The sequence below is a fragment of the Phyllobates terribilis genome, unplaced genomic scaffold (genome assembly GCF_046119375.1).
Source record: "Phyllobates terribilis strain yellow unplaced genomic scaffold, ASM4611937v1 Scaffold_4__5_contigs__length_816908805, whole genome shotgun sequence".
In the NCBI taxonomy this organism is placed as follows: Eukaryota; Metazoa; Chordata; class Amphibia; order Anura; family Dendrobatidae; genus Phyllobates; species Phyllobates terribilis.
The window spans coordinates 560,797,162-560,817,863 of record NW_027362764.1 but is presented as its reverse complement, the minus strand read 5'-3'; positions in this window follow the sequence as shown (position 1 = coordinate 560,817,863).

Here is a 20,702-nt window from a genome sequence, read left to right as displayed (position 1 = left end):
AAGCTCATCAAGAGAATGCCAAGAGTGTGCAAAGCAGTCATCAAAGCAAAAGGTAGCTACTTTGAAGAACCTAGAATATAAGACATATTTTCAGTTGTTTCACACTTTTTTGTTAAGTATATAATTCCACATGTGTTAATTCATAGTTTTGATGCCTTCAGTGTGAATGTACAATTTTCATAGTCATGAAAATACAGAAAAATATTTAAATGAGAAGTTGTGTCCAAACGTTTGGTCTGTACTGTATATATATATATATATATATATATATATATATATATACATATTTTTTTATTATTTTTTTAAAATAATTTACTTTACTTTACTTTACTTTTTCCTTTTTTTCACTTTTTTACTTAGTCCCACTATGGGACTTTCACCTTCTGCAGTCTGATCGCAGTTTTAATGTATAGCAGCGCATGATCACTGCTATACATTATAACCTGTCGGTGCTGCAGACACAAGTTACTTTGATCATGCACTGCGCACCTTCAAAGTAACTTGCAGGTGTGACCCTGATGTCGTCATGACAACATTGGGTCATCATGGCAGCGATCGGGACCCCGCATTGACGGTGCAGGGTCTCCGATCCAAGAGCATAGGGTTTCTGTCCCCACTGAGTGCCGGGTGTCAGCTGTCAGAATCAGCTGACACCCGGCGCCGATCGTGCCCGCACAGCCTGTGTGCGGGCAAGATCGCCATGGCGTAATAATACGTACCTGGTCTATAAGGCCCAGGACACAGTGAAGTATTATTACGCACGATGTCAGAAACGCATCAGACCCATCAGTGGAAACATTAAATATTGCAAGGTGTGCATGTGTGAAGATGATATGATGGGAAAGCATTTTTTTTCTTTTTAGTACCTATTGATACAATGTTATATTACAGATCAGAACCATAGAATCGCTCTACTATTGCTAATGTTTACAATTGAGAATCGTTATTTTAAATCTAGCAATACTTTTTGGAGATTCTGAACATTGTGTTTACTGCATAGTTTCTCTCTAATTCTTGTTGAGCATAACTGATAGGCCACAGTCCCACTATCAGTATTTAGTCAGTATTTGGTCTTTGGTTTTTCTCAGGAGTGGGAGCCAAAACCAGGTGAGGAACAATCAGAGAAAAGGTATAATAGACACAAGTGCCCCAATTGTGCATTTATCATCCACTCCTGGTTTTGGCTCCCACTCCTGAGAAAAAATACTGACCGAATACTGACCAAATACTGATAGTGGGGCCGTGGCCGTAGAGATTTTCTTGCCTTGTGGGTTGATCAATCCTGTTGGTAAGATTAATTGAAATATTTGCATTAAATAATGAGCAGAATTCACGCAGTAGACACCTGAATCATATTTATTTCTTAAGGGTCCGAGCAAATTTCCTTCTGCTTCCCTCTGCAGATATGCCTTTTTTAGAGTTTTACTGGCATTATATATATATTTTTTTACTTCTGGTAATTGCCTCATAAGAACAAAGCTCTTTGGTTAAGGGGAGCTGAGGGAAATCTTAATTGCCATAAGAAACCAGACAGTTTCCAAGTATTCCTGAATGACTTTTTCTTTTTACATTAAATATTAAATATCTAATGAGGTAGGTAAACCTTTCATAAAGAGACCGGAGAATTGTATTCCTTAAGACCACTCCATCTTATCTAAGCAGTTATAGTGAGATAAATGTTAATAAACAGTTATTTCGCCTTTTATTTCTCATTTTATTTAGATGTATGTTTGAAGAAACCCTGGATTAAAAGTGTATATTTATATAATCACCTGATAAAAGTGGTAGAAACTATCCCAAGCTGGCAGATGATCAAGTTTTAATGTGTGTAGTTCAGTCGACTTGGCATTTATCTGATGCAAATATCTATTTGGAAGAAACGTATGCCACCTTCTTGGCAACTGAGAACCACCAAAGTAGTCTGGGAGATTTACTGGGCTAGGACGGAGTGACAGTTTAAGACTGTGCGGTCATCAGATTTTATTGGTTTTGCTTACTGTAGATTGCCTCATACAAAGTAGAACATTTGTATTTCAAAAACGGACAGCTCTCTTATCTCTTTCAGATTTTAGAATTTGACATACATTACTGGCAATCTATAAAATATGCAAACAACCCGGCACAGCTCCTGATATTCTATGCATGGCATGGATAATAGTTGTACAAATACACAGTGCTACTGCAGTATGTCCCCAATTAACCTTATGTGAATACCATCATCTTAAACAATTGCAGATATTATGTACTTCTTGATGATGTAATTGTTCATCTGATAGTGTGATGAAAATAATGATTTGGGCCACCCACTTTATGACATTTATTTACTATTTTTCACATAGAAATACTATTTATCTAAAAATATATATAGATTAGAGATGAGTGGATCGATCTGCGAAACTTCAAGTTTGAATCAAATTTCCTAAAATTTACTGATTAATGTGAATTTGAACACTTTGAGATTCAATTCATAGTTCGCGAAAAATACAATTTGTCCGACGCTATTTCCCACACTGCTGAAGTATCAGAGAGATGGCTAACGTCATTTTGCATTGCCACGTAGGCCTTCCCATGGTTTCCTGCAGCTATGACAACTTTTGGATTATCATACCATGTACAGTGGTGGTCAGTACCTGGGCCATCACAGATCAGTGTTTTCCAGTGCAGCACAATTTGTACGGCAGAGTAGTGTTCTATCTCCAGAGTCACTGGGTAAATCTCTCTCTCTCCTTTAGTGTGTAAACTCTTTTTGTCAGTGGGGTCCTCTCTCTCCTGTAGAGTGTAAGCTCTTATGGGCAATGGCGTGCTCTCTCTCTTGTAGTGTCTAAGCTTTTTTTTGGCGGTGGGTTTGTCTCTCTCTGTCCTATAGAATGTAAGCTCTTATAGTCAGCAGGATCCTCTTTCTCTCTTCTGTAAACTGTAAGTTCTTATGATCAGCGGGGTCTTCTCTCTCTTGTAGGGTGTAAGCTATTATGGTCTGCGGGATCCTCTCTCCCATAGAGTTTAAGCTCTTATAGTCAGCAGGATTCTCTCTCTCTCGTAGTGTTTAAGCTCTTATGGTCAGCTGGGTCTTTTCTCTCTTTCCTGTAGAGTGTCAACTCTCGTGATCAGTGGGGTATTCTCTCTCTAGTTCACTCTTTCTCCTGTAAAGTGTAAATGCCTATAGAGTGTAAGCTTTTATTATCAGTGGGATCCTCTCTCTCATAGTTTGTAAGCTCTTATGGTCTGCGGGATCCTCTCTCTCTCCTGTAAACAGTAAGCTATTATGAACAGGAGGGTTCTCTCCCTCTCATCATGTAAGCTCTTATGGTCAGCGGGGACTTCTCTCTCTTTCCTATAGCGTGCAAGCTCTTATGGTCAACAGGGTCCTCTCTCTCTTTTCTGTAGAGTGTCAGCTTTCCTGATCAGAGGGGTCCCATATATATATATATATATATATATATATATATATATATATATATCCCTAGTTCTCTCTCTCCCATAAAGTGTAAGCTCTTATGGTCAGTGGGGTTCTCTATCTCCTTTAGAGTGTAAGCTCTTATGGTCATCCCATTTCTCTTTCTTTTTCTCTCTCCTATGGAGTGTAAGTGCTTATGATTACCAGTGTTCTCTTTCTCTCCCTTCTCCCCATGTGTATTTTCTGAGCTAATACAAGCTTTTCATTATTGAGGTTAAAGCAAATTTATTCACCAAGAATCAAATTCTTGGGGAAAATTTGGTGAAGATGGCAAATACGAATTGTAAAAGATCTGCTCATCTGAGTTAAAGAGATAAAAACTTATGGTGTAAGAGTCCTGAATAGCGGAGCAGAAAAGGAAAAGTTAATCTGAAAATCGTCTAAATAAAATACATTCAGCCTCATGATTCGGTCGACAGGGTAGGGGTACTCGGATACCGGGATGGATGGGCTACTTCGGTGGGGATCACGGTTGGTCGGTTCCCAGTTCCGTGGCCTGGACCCTCAGTGAAGTGATGGGGGTTAGGATGATAGAAGTACTGTGTCGTGACAGCTCCTGTGGTAACTGGTAAAATCGGTTACCCGCGCTGTGAATGGTCGCTGAGGTGATCGGCATATGGCTTGTCCGAATGCTATAGGCAATAATCACAAAGTAGGCACACACACACACACAGTCTTTGTTTCAGTACCTTTTTTTTTTTACTGATGTCCGGTAACAAGTACAGTCAAGGAGGGTAACCAGGTTTTCGGTGCAGGTAGAGTTATTCACCTTGGGGATTTGTGAGGCCTCCTCTAACACTGTGTGCGTTGTTTGGGGTCAGTTCTGCCTTAAGCTGAACCTGCCACCTTGAATTTCTTTGGGGTCCTTCTCCACAACTGACGATGAGGACCTTTCCTTGGGGCTACCAATTCTCTTTCTGGGCCCCTGGTCCTATACTTGGTCAAGTTTGGCAACTCTTTCCCCTTCTTCTTCAGGGGGAATAGATCCTCCTGATCTGTCCGGGTTTTCTATGCTATTCCTAAATTAATAGCAATCTAGGACTCCAGTGTCTGGGTGAGCTAAAGGGATATTCGTTTTATCCCTTTCTTTCTCCTTCTAGCCTCCGTCCCTCTCTCTAGGGCGCTTTCACAACACAGACCGGTTTCCTAGTTCAGGGCTTAACTGGTCCCAGCCAACAGCTCTCTTTTTCATCCTTCCTTCACCCCCATTTTCCAGACTAACTGCCGCTTTGCTGTCTCCCTGGAAACTGACTCCTCCCCTCAGACCTGGGGTGGAAGGTGTTGTGTGTGCGCAAGCGTACATCTCCCCCTGCACCAATGAATCCTGTGGTAATCCCCCTCAGGGGTGCCACACTCACCTCTTCACCAATACTCTGTATATGAGATCTACCACCTGCATAGTAATCAGTGGCTGGTTTAGTTATTGTCTGGTCATATCCCAGTCAATGCAAGGGCATTCAAATGAATGAGTGCCTGTGTTATACATGGATACATAGAATAGTGGTAAAGTCAGTTCTTTTCAAACAAGTTGAATTAAAAGGGTATTCCCATCTCCAAGATCCTAGCCCAATATTTAGTAGGTGTAATAATAATAATATTAGCAAATCCCTCCCATTAGAAATGTAGTATACTATTTTTGATTCGTTATGCCACTTACCTCATGTGCAGGCAATACAGGACCTTAGGTATCCACGGTTACGACCACTAGCAGTTAGCTAACTGTCACTTTATCAGTGGACGTAACCATGGATACCTAAGGTCCTGCAATGCCTGCATATGAGGAAAGAGACATAGTGAATCAAAAATACTATACTACATTTCTAATTGTAGGTATTTGCTAATATTATTATTATTACTCCTACTACATGTTGGATAGGATCTTGGAGATGCGAATACCCTTTTAAAGGTGTTCCCATCACAGAAAGGATATGCAAACACTTTGTGAATTGTGCAGTCCAATTTTCAGGAAATGCTGAGGATTTCTGGGTCCCACAGAGCTACAACACAGATTTATTCACTTGATTTACTTGACTTTTGACTTATTAATCTGTTGTTGTGAGTGGAGGGATCATTGTGTAATGTTGAAAGCAACAAATTGTAAAGCATTTTACCATTGTAGAAGGAAATACAGTTTGACGGAAATTGTGCACACATTATAATATTTTTCCTGAACAGAATCACGCTATGTGGTGAAAGCATAACACAGCTATAACAGAGCTAATCATTCACTTATTACATAGCTAGGCCATATTCAGACAGCCATGGTAATATTTAGGCCAGTCATGTCTAGCTCCATGTACAGCTCCGTGTGCTCATTCACATCACTGCAATTGTTTTCACGTGGACTGAAAATCACTCTTATTGACCAGCATATTGATCTATGTGTGGACTGTTATGCACACAGATAACATAAGGGCTGAAAATATGCCAGTCTGAATGAGGGCTTACATGTAAATGTAACACACATGTCAATTTAAAACAATGAAGCAACAATAATGGCACTGTATGATATATGGGAGACTTCTTTTCCACGATATATTAGCTATTATAAAAAATATACAGATCGTTGTTCTGTTCCTGTGAATACGCAACTAGTGATGAGCGATCATACCCATTTAACCCTTTAAACGAGCACGCTCGGGTACTCGCCGAGCAGTTTCGGCGTTCTCGGCATTTCAGTTTCAGCCGCCGCGGCTGCATGTGTCGCGGCTGTTACACAGCTGTGACACATGTTGAGGCAATCCCTACATGTGTCACAGCTGTGTAACAGCCGCGACACATGCAGCCGTGGCTGCTGAAACTGAAATGCCGAGCACGCCGAAACTGCTCGGCGAGTACCCGAACGTGCTCGTTTAAAGGGTTAAACTAGCACGCTCGCTCATCACTATATGCAACATAATGGACTAAATTCATTAAACTTTTTACGCAAATACTTTGAAGAGTTGAAAACACAAGGTTGGGAAGGTTGCTCAAAAATATTGCAAATTTTGGAGTTTCCGCAACAGTTTCAACCAGCTCTGCCAATATCGGGGAAACTTACCACTGACGGGGGCGGAACAGGGCGATGCTCGCTTGTCTAATTCAAGATGAGCTTTGCCATGTTTTATGCTACAAATTATGCCTCAAAGATTTGTGGTGAGGCATACGGAGGGGCCCGCCACTTTTAAGATGTACCTCATTCACTAAGAAGCATGCCCTCTCATCAAGACTGGCATAAACAATTCTGTTCTTGATGATTCGGGGCCCATGAATCCAATCCTGCTACTCTCTAATGACCAGTTAAAAGAAAGAACAAAATTAAATATTAGGAATAAATTAATGACAATGCGATAAATGTTACAAATGGTAAAAGGGAGTACAAACTTGTATGGGGAAATTTAATGTCAATGTGGTAAAAAATAAAATATCTTTACAATTAATTTTTCAAATGTGAATGTATGATTTAAATAAGCCATTCGCCATAGATTATGCATGCTGTATATGCTATCAAAAGAAAGTCCTATACATCTTTATATTATATCTTAAGAACATTTCTATAAGGCCAGTTCACTTAAAATGTTCTAATCAATAATTCACATTGGAAGGTCAATATTTACTTATTCCCATTGGCTCAAATGAAAAGGAAAATGGGTCTGAAGCTGACATATAACAGCCTGTATAAATAATGGATGCATGGTCAGTCCCTTATACTCCAAAGACCATCAGTCTAACGTTAATGTATGAGATAACTAGCTGCATCGCTTGTAAATTTATCACACTAGCATTAATGCATTTGCTGAGTGCATGAATATTTCACAATAGAACTGTGTCAGGATTAGAAGACCACTTGGGAATTACACTAGTGAAACCTGAAAGGCATCAGGGAAGCTACAAATATATCAAAGACATTAATGATATAATAATTTCTACACAAATGCATGATCAAGTTTTTGTTTTTTTTAGAACAACTGAACCAAACAATAACTATCCCAAATACCAAACAGATTTTGGATCTTTAATTGAGATCACCTTGGACTCTCCCGGATGTACATCTAGAGATGTGCACTTTGTATTATGCAGACAGCACACTATTTGGTCCTTGTTTGTACCTGTGCCCCTATATTTAAGAAAAGCATCAAAAGACTAAAGATGTACATATATATATATATATATATATATATATATATATATATACACTGCTCAAAAAAATAAAGGAAACACTTAAACAACACAATGTAACTCCAAGTCAATAACACTTCTGTGAAATCTACCTGTCAAGTTCTGTGTTCAGAACATTAACAGTAAGAACATGGAAGAGTCCAGGAGCCATTTGGTGAGCTGCATATCCTGCTACATGTTCACAGACTTGCCAGTGGAAAAGCCAAACTTCACATGCCAGAAATGCAAGTGTAGCACCCTGAGGATTCGGCTGCTACAGGGGTATTGCACCTCAAGCCAGAGGTGTGGTATTCCACTCCCGGGTAAGGATGGAGTGTGGAACTGAGCTAGTAGGCTGCATGCACTACATACATCCCATTTCCGGGGGACAGAACTACGGTACTCCCACCAGTATATGTGCAGGTACGACAGCGTCTGTCCCTGGCTGGAGTGGGAGGGGGGTGGAACATCCCAGTAGTGTAGGGGCAGATAGGGGGAGTAGTCTGGGTAAAGATAGGAGCTCATTGGGTGCTGGTCACCTGAGCTCACACATAGAGGGAGTATATAAGGTGGGCACCATCTTAGAACAGGGTCAGAGTTTAGCCTGAGGAGCAGAGCAGAGGAGCTCAGCCAGGAGGGCTGACAGGGAGCTGTGGCTCCGGCTGGGCCCAGCTCCAGAGCAGAGCCTGCAGAGGGAGAGAGGAGAAAAGAAGGACCCAGAGAGGAGACAAGAAGGGAACCCCAAGATCCCAGAATAAAGACAAAAGGGTGAAGGGTTGGCGGACAAGGGTACCGGATCCCAAGCTGGCAGAGGCCAAAACCAACCTTAGCCAGGAACCGGAGGTCGTGGTCAGGATCTGCCACGACCCTCACCAAATCCACTAGAAAGGCACACCGAGTATAGGGTCAGGGAGCCCAAAGGAGGCTTGACCACCAAGAGACCCGAGGGAGCCGGCCAAAAGTGGATCCCTGGTGGGAACGGCCAGAGGAAGGGAGAGTCAGAAAGGAGCTCAGGACCACGCTCCGGAATTGCCTGGGGGTTGGCCGAGTCCAGGACCTGGTGGACGCAGCACGGCTCGGGTGGTCACTCAAGGCCAGAGTGACCAAGAGAACACCAGTAAGTAAAAACCCTGAACTGCATCTCCTGACTCTGAATCTTCTTTCTGCATCAGCACAACCCCCATCATCTACACCTGCTGCCCTGAGGCCATACCCCTCCCGTTGGGGGTTATACCATCACTGCTGCACATATACCACCGGCCTCAGTGGACTGCTCTGCAGCGGCGGCTTCAAAGCCGCACTCAACGGGTGGCGTAGTCGACAATCAAGTTAACATCTACTGCCATAGACTGCCACTTAGTTTGACACCCTGGGCACGGACCGGGTCACCGCCACAAGGACTACTACCCCCATCGAGATCCGGCTCCAGATATCCCCTACAGCACTGGCCCAGGGGGCGCGTCACAAGCTTGTGTCCCTGTTGGAGGAAAAGTTGCGAAATCTAGAAGAGAGGTTAACTACCTTGAAAATCATTAAGGAAGGTGAAGAGTTCTTAGACAGAGCAGAATTATCTCTTCATGATTCAGAAAGAGAAGAAATTCGAACTGCACCTGACGAAACAGAGGAATGGAAGCATGTGACCCACAGAAGCAGGAGGATCGAGAGGCAGTCAGCACCCATACTGCTCAGGAACCAGTACCAGGCTCTCACGCAGGAGAACCTTGAAGAAATACAGCAAGATAAGACTTTGCCAGCAATGAATAACCTTGTAAGTCCTCAGAATCCTCCTGGATGGAGAAAGAAGAATGTTGTGAAGAAAAAACGAAGAGTGGTGGTCATGGGGGATTCCCTGTTAAGAGGAACAGAGGCCGCTATCTGCAGACCAGACATAACCTCAAGAGAAATGTTCTGTCTTCCTGGAGCAAAAATTAAAGATGTGTCTGACAGGATATCAAGACTCTTCAGACCTACAGATCACTAACCATTCCTGCTAATACATGTGGGGACAAATGACACCGCAAGAAAGGACCTGGAAACCATCTGCAGTGACTTTGAAGACTTAGGCAAGAAAGTGAAAGAATTGGGAGCGCAGGTGGTCTTCTCATCCATCCTTCCAGTGGATGACCATGGAACAATGAGGTGGAATAAGATTCTACAGGTGAACAACTGGCTACGTCGATGGTGCCGTCAACAAGGATTTGGATTTCTGGATCACGGGATGAATTACCTATACGATGGACTACTTGCTAGAGATGGGGTGCACCTTACGAAGACTGGAAAACATGTATTTGGAAGTCGCCTTGCTACACTCATCAGGAGAGCTTTAAACTAGAACAATGTGGGAAGGGAAGCAAAAGGCCAGAAAAAGCCATACAGCTGACAAATACTATTGAGATCTCTGCTACTGGAAGTGGAAAGAAAGAACAAAGACAAAAAAATCTAAATAAAAATATGGGAGGAAGAGAAACCAATCACAAACTAAAATGTTTTTATACAAATGCACAAAGCATGGGCAACAAACAAGGAGAATTGGAACTACTAATGCAGGAAAAGAAATATGATGTCATTGGAATCACTGAAACTTGGTGGGACGATACACATGATTGGAATAAAAGGCTAAAAGGATACAACTTATTTGCAAGAAACAGAATTGATAAACGAGGAGGAGGTGTCGCATTGTATGTTAGAAAAGCGTATATCTGCACAGAGATTGAAGCTTCAGAGACTGGGAGTTCTGTGGAAACTGTTTGGGTAAGAATACAAGGAGAGAACAACGGAAAGGACACCATTGTAGGCATTTACTACAGGCCACCTGGGCAAGCTGAAGATATGGATGAACTCTTTATGTATCAAATGACCAAGTTCTCCAAAAAATATGACGTAGTGGTCATGGGAGATTTCAACTATCCAGACATTTGTTGGGAATCTCTCTCAAGTAAAACTAACAGGTCAAGCAAATTCTTATCCTCTCTTGCTGACAACTTTATCTTCCAAAAGGTAGGGGAGAAAACAAGGGGATCTGCTACTTTGGATCTAATCCTTATAAACAGGGAGGAAATGGTTGAGGAGGTAAAGGTGGCTGGGACCCTAGGAGGCAGCGATCATGCTATTATAGAATTTTGGATAACTAGAGGAGGAAGACATGTGAAGACTCAAACTTCAAGGTTAGATTTTAGAAAGGCAGATTTTAAGAGACTCAGAAAGAGAATAGGAGGGATCCAATGGCTGGATGTCCTTAAGGACAAAAATGTCCAGGAAGGATGGGAAATTTTTAAAAATGAGATTCTCAAAGCACAATCGTTAACAATCCCGAAAAGTAGGAAGAATGGGAAGCATTTAAGGAAACCAGGATGGATGAACACAGAACTTAAACACATGCTAAAAAGAAAGAAAGAAATGTTTATTAAATGGAAAGAGGGAGGCATATCTAAAGAAGATTATAATGCAGTCTGCAGATCCTGCAGGGCACGTATCAGGTTAGCTAAAGCTGACAATGAATTAAGGCTTGCAAGAGATGTCAAAAGCAATAAAAAAGGATTTTGGGGGTATGTCAAAAGTAAAAGAAAAGTCAAAGATGCTATAGGATTTTTACAGGATGAAAATGGAGAAATGGTAAGAGAGGATGTTGAGAAGGCCGAACTTTTTAATTCCTATTTTGCATCTGTTTTCTCTCAGAAAGAAAATGTAACATCAACTGATTTTCACTTTCCTTTTAAAGGAATAGAAGAATCCAAGTTATCTGTAAACAGAAAGATTGTGAGGGAATATTTAGCTAACATAAATGAGTTCAAGTCTCCAGGTCCAGATGAATTACACCCCAGAGTACTGAAGGAGATCGTAGAAGAAATTTTAGAACCACTCTCCATAATCTTTGAAAATTCTTGGAGAACAGGAGAAGTCCCAGAAGACTGGAGAAGAGCAAATGTTGTTCCTATCTTCAAAAAGGGGAAGAAGGTGGACCCAGGGAACTATAGGCCGGTGAGTCTGACTTCTATACCAGGAAAGATCTTTGAACAAATTATTAAACATCATGTATGTAAGTACCTGGATAAGAATGAAGTGATTAACCAGAGTCAGCATGGGTTTGTAACTAACAAGTCATGTCAGACTAACTTAATTTCCTTCTATGACAGAATCACTGACTGGGTGGATCAGGGAAATGCTGTAGATATAGTATATCTTGACTTCAGCAAAGCATTTGACAAAGTATCTCACAGCATCCTTATTGAAAAAATGACCAAGTATGCAATGGACCAGGCAACTGTTAGGTGGATTCATAACTGGCTTAGTGATCGGACTCAAAGGGTGGTTGTAAATGGCTTCACATCCAGCTGGATGAATGTCTCAAGTGGGATACCACAGGGCTCTGTCCTGGGACCTGTATTGTTCAACATCTTCATCAATGATTTAGATGAAGGAATTGAGGGTAAACTGATTAAATTTGCTGATGACACAAAGCTAGGAGGGATAGCTAATACTAGAGAAGAGAGAGAGAGAGGATTCAAAAAGACCTAAATAAACTGGAGCAGTGGGCAGCAACCAACAGAATGGTTTTTAACAGGGAAAAATGCAAAGTACTACATCTGGGCAATAAAAATGAAAAAAGCATATACAGAATGGGAGGAATAGAGCTAAGCAACAGTACATGTGAAAAAGACTTAGGTATACTAATAGATCATAGACTGAACATGAGTCAACAGTGTGATGCAGCAGCAAAAAAGGCAAATACAATTCTGGGATGTATTAACAGAAGCATACAGTCTAGATCACGTGAAGTCATTATCGGTCTTTACTCCTCTTTGGTCAGACCTCATCTGGAATACTGTGTACAGTTTTGGGCACCACATTTTAAAAAAGACATAGACAAACTGGAACAAGTTCAGAGAAGTGCGACCAGAATGGTGACTGGTCTGCAAACCATGTCCTATGAGGAACGGTTGCAGGATTTGGGAATGTTTAGCTTGCAAAAAAGAAGACTGAGAGGAGACTTAATAGCTGTCTACAAATATGTCAAGGGCTGTCACATTGTAGAAGGATCATCTTTATTCTCATTTGCACAGGGAAAGACTAGAAGCAACGGGATGAAACTAAATGGGAGGAGACACAGATTAGATATTAGAAAAAACTTTTTGACAGTTAGGGTGATTAATGAGTGGAACAGGCTGCCACGAGAGGTGGTGAGTTCCCCTTCAATGGACGTCTTCAAACAGAGGCTGGACAGACATCTGTCTGAGATGATTTAGTGAATCCTGCTTTGAGCAGGGGGTTGGACCAGATGACCCAGGAGGTCCCTTCCAACTCTACCATTCTATGATTCTATGATTCTATGATTAAGCAACACTGATTGTGAATCAATTTCTCCTGCTGTTATGCAAATGGAACAGACAACTGGTAGAAATGATAGGCAATTAGCAAGATATAAAGGAGTGGTTCTGCAGGTGATGACCACAGACCATTTTTCTGTTCTCATCCTTTTTGGCTGTTGTTTTGGTCACTTTTTCATTTTGCCATTGCTCTCACACCTAGAGGTACAGTAGCATGAGGCGATGTCTACAGTACAACCCACAGAAGTTGATCAGGTAGTGCAGTTCATCCAGGTGTGCGAGCTGTGGCAAGTAGGGTAGCTGTGTCTGTCAGCACAGTGTCCAGAGCATGGAGCAGATACCAGGAGATGTGGGGGGAGACATAGGAGGGCAACAACCCAGCAGCAGGACCACTACCTCCTCCTTTGTGCAAGGAGGAACAGGAGGAGCACTGCCAGAGTCCTGCAAAATGACCTCCAGCAGGCCACAAATGTGCATGTGTCTGCACAAACGGTTAGAAACCGACTCCATGAGGGTGGTATGAGGGCCCGACGTCCACAGATGGGGGCTGTGCTCACAGCCCAGCACCGTGCAGGATGCTTGGCATTTGCCACAGAACACCAGGATTGGAAAAGTCGCCACTGGCGCCCTCTGCGCTTCACAGATGAAAGCAGGTTCACACTGAGCACATGTGACAGATGTGACAGAGTCTGGAGACGCCGTGGAGAGCAATCTGCTGCCTGCAACATCCTTCAACATGACCGGTTTAGGTCAGTAATGGTGTGGGGTGGCATTTCTTTGGAGGGCCGCACAGCCCTCCATGTGCTGCCAGAGGTAGCCTGACTGCCATTAGGTACCAAGATGAGATCCTCAGACCCCTTGTGAAACCATATGCTGGTGCAGTTGGCCCTGGGTTCCTACTAATGCAGGACAATGCCAGACCTCATGTGGCTGGAGTGTGTCAGCAGTTCCTGCAAGATGAAGGCATTGAAGCTATGGACTGGCCCGCCCATTCCTCAGACCTGAATCCGATTGAGCACATCTGGGACATCATGTCTCGCTCCATCCACCAGCGTCACGTTGCACCACAGACTGTCCAGGAGTTGGCGGATGCTTTAGTCCAGGTTTGGGAGGAGATCCCACAGGAGACCATCTGCAACCTCATCAGGAGCATGCCCAGGCATTGTGGGGAGGTCATACAGGTATGTGGAGGCCACACACAATACTGAGCCTCAGTTTTAACTTGTTTTAAGGACATTACATCAAAGTTGGATCAGCCTGTAGTGTGTTTTTCCACACAATTGTCAAGTGTCAATGGTTGTTATGGCAACCAGAGGGCTAGCAATAACCTCCGCGTCTATGAGGCTGCCTGTCTGTATAACACTGTAAGATATTGATAATGCTCTGCACTACATGAGTAATACAGGGTATTATCGATACGATCAAAGGATCAGGTGTTCAAGTCCCCTTGAAGATCTAATATTGTATAAAAAATGTTTTTAAGTTTAAAAAAATGTAAAAAATAAATTCTAAACAAAAAGTAATTTAATGTAACAAAACAAACGTCCCCCCCAAAGAGACATATCTGGAATCATTGCATTCGTAATGACCATTACAATTGATGAACGTCACTAAAAGAAAATCAAATCTAAATATCTATCTTAGAATTAACCTTTTTGTTTATTCCACCGCATAAAAAATGAAATAAAAGATCATGAAAAACTCACATGTATCCCAGTATGGTACCAATAAAATCAACAACTTGTTACACAAAAAAAAGCCCTTATAAAGCTCTGTACAAATGAAAAATGTATAACTCAGAATATAGTGCAATTTTTTTTTCATTTTTAAAAAGTGATCTTCTTCTGCAAACGTAGTAAAACATAAAGTTATAAAGTTATAAACTGCATATCAGTGTGATTGTATCAATCCATATTATAAAACCATCATTATGTATCCCACACAGGAAATGCAAAAATAACAATGCAAAATCGTGCCAGAATTGCAGTTTTTGTTCATGCTCCTACAAAAAAATGAAATGTCTCACAACAGGAATCTTGCACTTGAACAAATCGAAAATTACTGACATTTTTACTGAAATATTATATAACCTAACAAATTATTTTAGTTCAAAATGAGAATATTTTACAGGTCATGAATAGTTTTCGAGGCCTCAAAAAGTCTTTTAAAGGCCCTCACCCAGAAATCTCAGCACATAAAAGATGGTTAACTACTTTACTAATTCACAAGAGCATCATGGACCTGTGCAGGTATTACAATACTTTACAGTCATTAACATTAATCATATTTACATCTCCTATCTTGTCATCCACAATTCACATACATGTCATAAAAACTGTTTTGCATCAACAGGCAATAAAAATCAATCAGGTAATGTCTCCAGAGATCGATACATATTTTCCCAGCTTCAAGTTAATAAATGATGTTCTTCTTCATGTTTTCTTGGGAAATAGACAGGGAATAATAATCATTAACAATTCCAATAAGAAATCTACAGACTAGACGCATTAAACAAAATTTTGCTCATTTGGTTATTTAATGTTTATAAGAGGAAGGCAATATTACTATTAAATATTATCAGGTCGTGAAAACTGAATCATTAGAGCAAGTAAGAAAAAGACTGTTTGGAATACAGAGTAAAAAATTATAAGATTATAAATTGAGTAGAAAGAATAAATATTTTTTGAATCTCAAATGAAAATTTTTGATTTACCATAGATTATGGCAACGGAATACCACTCACATCAAGCATACTCTTTTTGATCGGATATACATTCAGCTGATGGATCTCATATTTGTACAGTTTTGAATTATTTTTCATTAGATCTTATATATATATTTTTTGAAGCAGAAACGCCTGTTTTTTTGATTTTTTAATATAGAACTGCTTGATCTTCTGTAATGATTTGGGCCGTGGAGCCTGACACACTACTTCATTAGTTTATTACATGCTATGCTGTTTCAGAACTGTATTCTCAGAACTGATCAATGCATGTAGATCAGCTAATTAATTATACTATTTACTGCAGAAACGGTATGTGAAGTATTTTCAACTATAAAATTTTGTCTGAAGCTGCATTGTTATCTATCCCATGCAAAGGACCAGCACATCATAAAGTAATCACTTAAAGGGCACCCAAATATGAAGAGAATAACAAGACCAAGCACTAAACATGTCTTGTAAAACTTTACTCCAACATTGAACAATATTTTAAAGCACATTTTCGAAGAATTGGAATAACACTCATGGGCAATAAATTATAAAAGATTTCCTTTGCCTCAAAGTCATGGCATGCCAGATAAAGATTTAACTGTAAATGTTTTCATTGTCAGATGTGTAACTAACTGAAAATGCAGTAAAAAATTAACTGTCGTCAGACTCAGCACGTCTGCCGTATTTATGGCCACATTTATAATGTATGTAAAATTATAACACTCAAGCGACCCAAGCGTGGACTTCCTGGGGGTTGTAGTTTTCTTCATTGACTATATTTCATAAGGAATTCATATATAACCACATTTTGGTTGAAAACCTTGCTGACATGTGGTTTTACTACAACTAGGCTTCATTTTCTAATTGATTGTTAATGGCCACACAGGTTTGCATTTCAAAACTGCCGTTTTACTGCTAAAAACACATTCATTAACAATCACTTACCAAATGCACAATTTTGTGGGAAAACCTCATGTTGACTATGCTGAGACCTCTACGTGTGCACCCATAATATGCCTTAAATGTGGCTTTTGGGGTTCACTGCGAGAGTAGGGGCTCACTAATTTCCAACTATCATATTCCTCAAATATTGCAATAGAGATCTGGCCACATCCAAATGAATCATGAATTTGTGAACTGGAGTTAGGTCATATTTGCACGTACCTATAAAAGGGACCACCAGAATGAATTTTACTTCTTGGCCTGACACCCCACTCTGACACCTCTGGCTGTCTCTGAATGTCTAACATTGTCGTTATCTGAGTTGGCCTCATTTGACAGCAATAAAATACTGAACATTTTGTAAAACCACAAAACTTTAAAAAGTAACCTTCTTTTATTGTATTCACAAGATGTAAAAATTATTAAGCTTATCACAAGTAAAACTATCGGATATGGTTTCTACAGGGGCACGTAATGCCTAACTAATAAATGTCAGAGAAATAACCTCCATGTGTCACATCTAAATCCCGTTTTTAAGGGATTCAGATGGAAGCCTTGAAATTACTACAGCATTCAGTGTGTAACGAGACTTAGTTTGTATTAACAATCACTCTAATATACCATAAGAGCCACCAATTATATTTTCAAAATTTATTATAAACATATTACCCCTCATGCTAATCTTACTAAAATATTAGACTTGCCCTAATGAATACAATATTTAATTACTATAGTTTCTTATAGTAATTAAATGGTCCACCACTCCTCAAAGGCCATGCTTCCAATTACTACCCTTTTTATGCATTCCTTTGAATTATACTCAACCTCAAACAGCTCAACAGTATCTGTGTGGACCTCTGATATCCATAAGGAAAATCAAATTAGACTCTTGACAGGTGCTATATATGCCCGAGACCAAATTTATTATTTTCCTAGAGGCAACAAAACTACCCTATTTCCACCATGTCAAAATCAAAATTTACTTGTATTATTTTATTATCCAACAATAAAAGAAAGTGAAAAACCCTGCAACTACAGTTATTAAATAGGTTAGCTACTACTATCCTTATTAAAGATCCACTCCCATCAAAATTTGTATCCTCTTAACCCCTTTACCCCCGAAGGTGGTTTGCACGTTAATGACCAGGCCAATTTTTACTATTCTGACCACTGTCACTTTATGAGGTAATAACTCTGTAACGCTTCAACGGATTCCACTGATTCTGAGAATGTTTTTTTGTGACATGTTATACTTCATGATAGTGATACAATTTGACCAATATAACTTGCATTTATTTGAGAAAAAATTGGAAATTTGGCAAAAATTTTGACAATTTTGCAATTTTCAAAATTTTAATTTTCATGCCCTTAAATCAGAGAGATATGTCACACAAAATAGTTAATAAATACCATTTTCCACATGTCTACTGTTAGAACCATACATCCTCTACTGCTGGGTGTTCTCCGTTTTTTGTTGTACTGGGAGACATCCGTCGTTTGGTTCGTTCTCCAAATTGGTGTCAGCTGTGCCGGAGGAGGAAAATTTTTCCGGTGATTTGGAGAGAGTTTGGACTGATGTACGCTGTAACCTTCAAGAGGCTAACAAGAAGTCCAAGAAGTATTTTAACAGGAAACATCAAGAGGTTTTGTTTATGGTTGGTGACATGGTTTGGTTGTCCTCAAAGAATCTGCGGTTGAGGATTCCTTCTAAGAAATTGGGTCCGAAGTTTGTGGGACCATTTAAGGTGCTTCAGGTGGTTAACCAGTCTGCTGTTAGGTTGGAGGTTCCCTCCTCCTGGAAGATTAATCCGGTGTTTCATGTTTCCTTGTTGAAAAAAGCTGATGCATCTGATAGGGATGCCACTGTCACAGTTCCTCCGGTGATGGAAGACGGTGAATATGAAATTTCTCGTATCCTGAATTCCAGAAGGCATAGAGGGAGATTGCAGTATCTCGTCGCTTGGAAAGGTTTCGCTAATGAGGATAACTCCTGGGTAAGGGCAGATGATGTCTCTGCTCCTAGACTTATCAGAACGTTTTACAGGAGGTTTCCAGATAGGCCTGGGCCTGGAGGATCCGGAGGATCCTCATAGAAGAGGGGGTACTGTTAGAACCCTCCTGTTAGTTTTTTTCTATTTTGTGGTCACGTGACCTGTTTCCTATTTATTCCAGCTCCGCCCTTCTGGCTTTGCTGGACTTCAGTGTTACTTTGACTCTTAATCTAGCCAGGTGCTTTGTACCTTTCTCTATAGTTTGCTTGGTCCTTGGACCTCTAAGTATTTTAGTCTGTTTGTCTTTTTGCTCCGCTACAACTTCTGCTAGGAGGTGTCCAATTTTGTCCCAGTCCTTAGTTCTTTTAGGGACCCCTCCTTTATATCTATAGGTCTGCGTTCAGACTAGCTGAGGACGAAGGCGGGTCTGTTCATAAGGAACAGGTTGCCCGCTGCATCGTAGGGAATCAGCTTAGTCCTATTGTAGGGACAGTTTTCCTATCTTTCCTTAGTTCTTGTAGCAGATCATAACAGTAAGTCCAGCCCAAAATTAAAAAAAAAAAAAATCCTAAGGAAAGAGATCTGGAGATCAACATGGTGTCTGTTCAGGAATTGGCTCAACGCCTGCAGGGATTGTCTCTTGAGGTGGCCGAGCTCCAGCAACACGTGAGTAGCTGTCCTGGAGCGCATTTTGTTGAACTGAAGGTAGGACTGCCTGATTTTTTTTATGGTAAACAACAAGATTTTTTTTCCTTTAAAAATGCTTGTTTATTATATTTTCGTTTGAGACCCAGGTCCTCTGGGAATGAATCACAGCGCATTGGGTTTATCATGTCACTTTTGCGCAAGGAACCACAGGGATGGGCCTTTTCTCTCCAACCTAATGATCCGTGTTTTAGATCAGTGGAAGTTTTTTTTCTGCTATGGGATTGTTGTATGACGATCTTGATCGAGTCTCTTCTGCTGAGACACAACTGAGACGTTTAAAGCAGGGGTCAGGTGATGTTGACAATTATTGTACAGACTTCAGAAGGTGGTCTTCTGAAGTGAGATGGAATGATTCTGCGTTAAAATGTTTGTTTCTTGCTGGTTTAAGTGAAAGGGTTAAGGATCTGCTGATTGCTTTTCCTGCACCTGGAACCTTGCAAGAAGCCATGCAATTAGCTATACGGTTGGACAGGAGACTGCGTGCCAGGGTTAATGAGGAGAAAACTCCTGCTATGGCAGCGCCTAGTCATCAGAGGGTCTGCTCGGACAACGGAGAACCGATGGAGATTGGGGCGATGTCACTCCGCTCTCAGGAAAAAGGCCGCAGGTTTTCCAAGGGATTGTGTTTTTATTGTGGTAAATCTGACCATTTTGTTAAGAACTGTGAGCTTCTGTTAAGCAAAGAAAAAAAAAAGGTCAGTTACGCCCGTATTGCTTGTTTAAACTCTAAGGGAGTACTTCTTTCAGGGAGTACCTCATTGCAGGAGGAGTTGATTGAATTTCAGGTATTTGTGGATTGTGGTTCTACACTGAATGTGATTGATAAGGTTTTTTTGGAAAAACTTAAATTGGAACCCAAACCTTTGTCATCTCCTATTTCTGTGGTTGCTGTTGATAACACTCCTTTGAAATGTGTTATTCACAAGGTTGCTGAATTTCCCCTCACTATTAATGGTATTCACCAAGAGAATTTGGATTTAGTGGTATTAACTAATTTACCTTCTCCAGTAGTTTTAGGTTTGCCTTGGTTAAAACTGCACAATCCTTTACTGGACTGGTCTACTAATGAGATTAAATCTTGAAGTCCTAAGTGTTATAATAAATGTTGTAACGGTCGCATTGCTGCTGTGGAAAGAGGGGAATTACCTGTACCTATTCAGGATTTTTGGAAGGTTTTTTCAGAGGAGGAGTTGCAAATTCTACCTCCTCATAGGGACTATGATTGCACCATTGAGTTTGTTCCTGGAGCTACTCTTCCCAAGAGTCGCTTATTTAATCTTACTATCCCTGAAAGAAAGGCCTTGGAGGAATACATACAGACGAGCTTGGCTGCTGGTCACATTAGACCTTCTAAGTCTCCTGTGACTGTTGGATTTTTTTTTTGCAAAAAAAAAGGACGGCGGTTTACGTCCATGTCCGGACTTTCGCGAAAT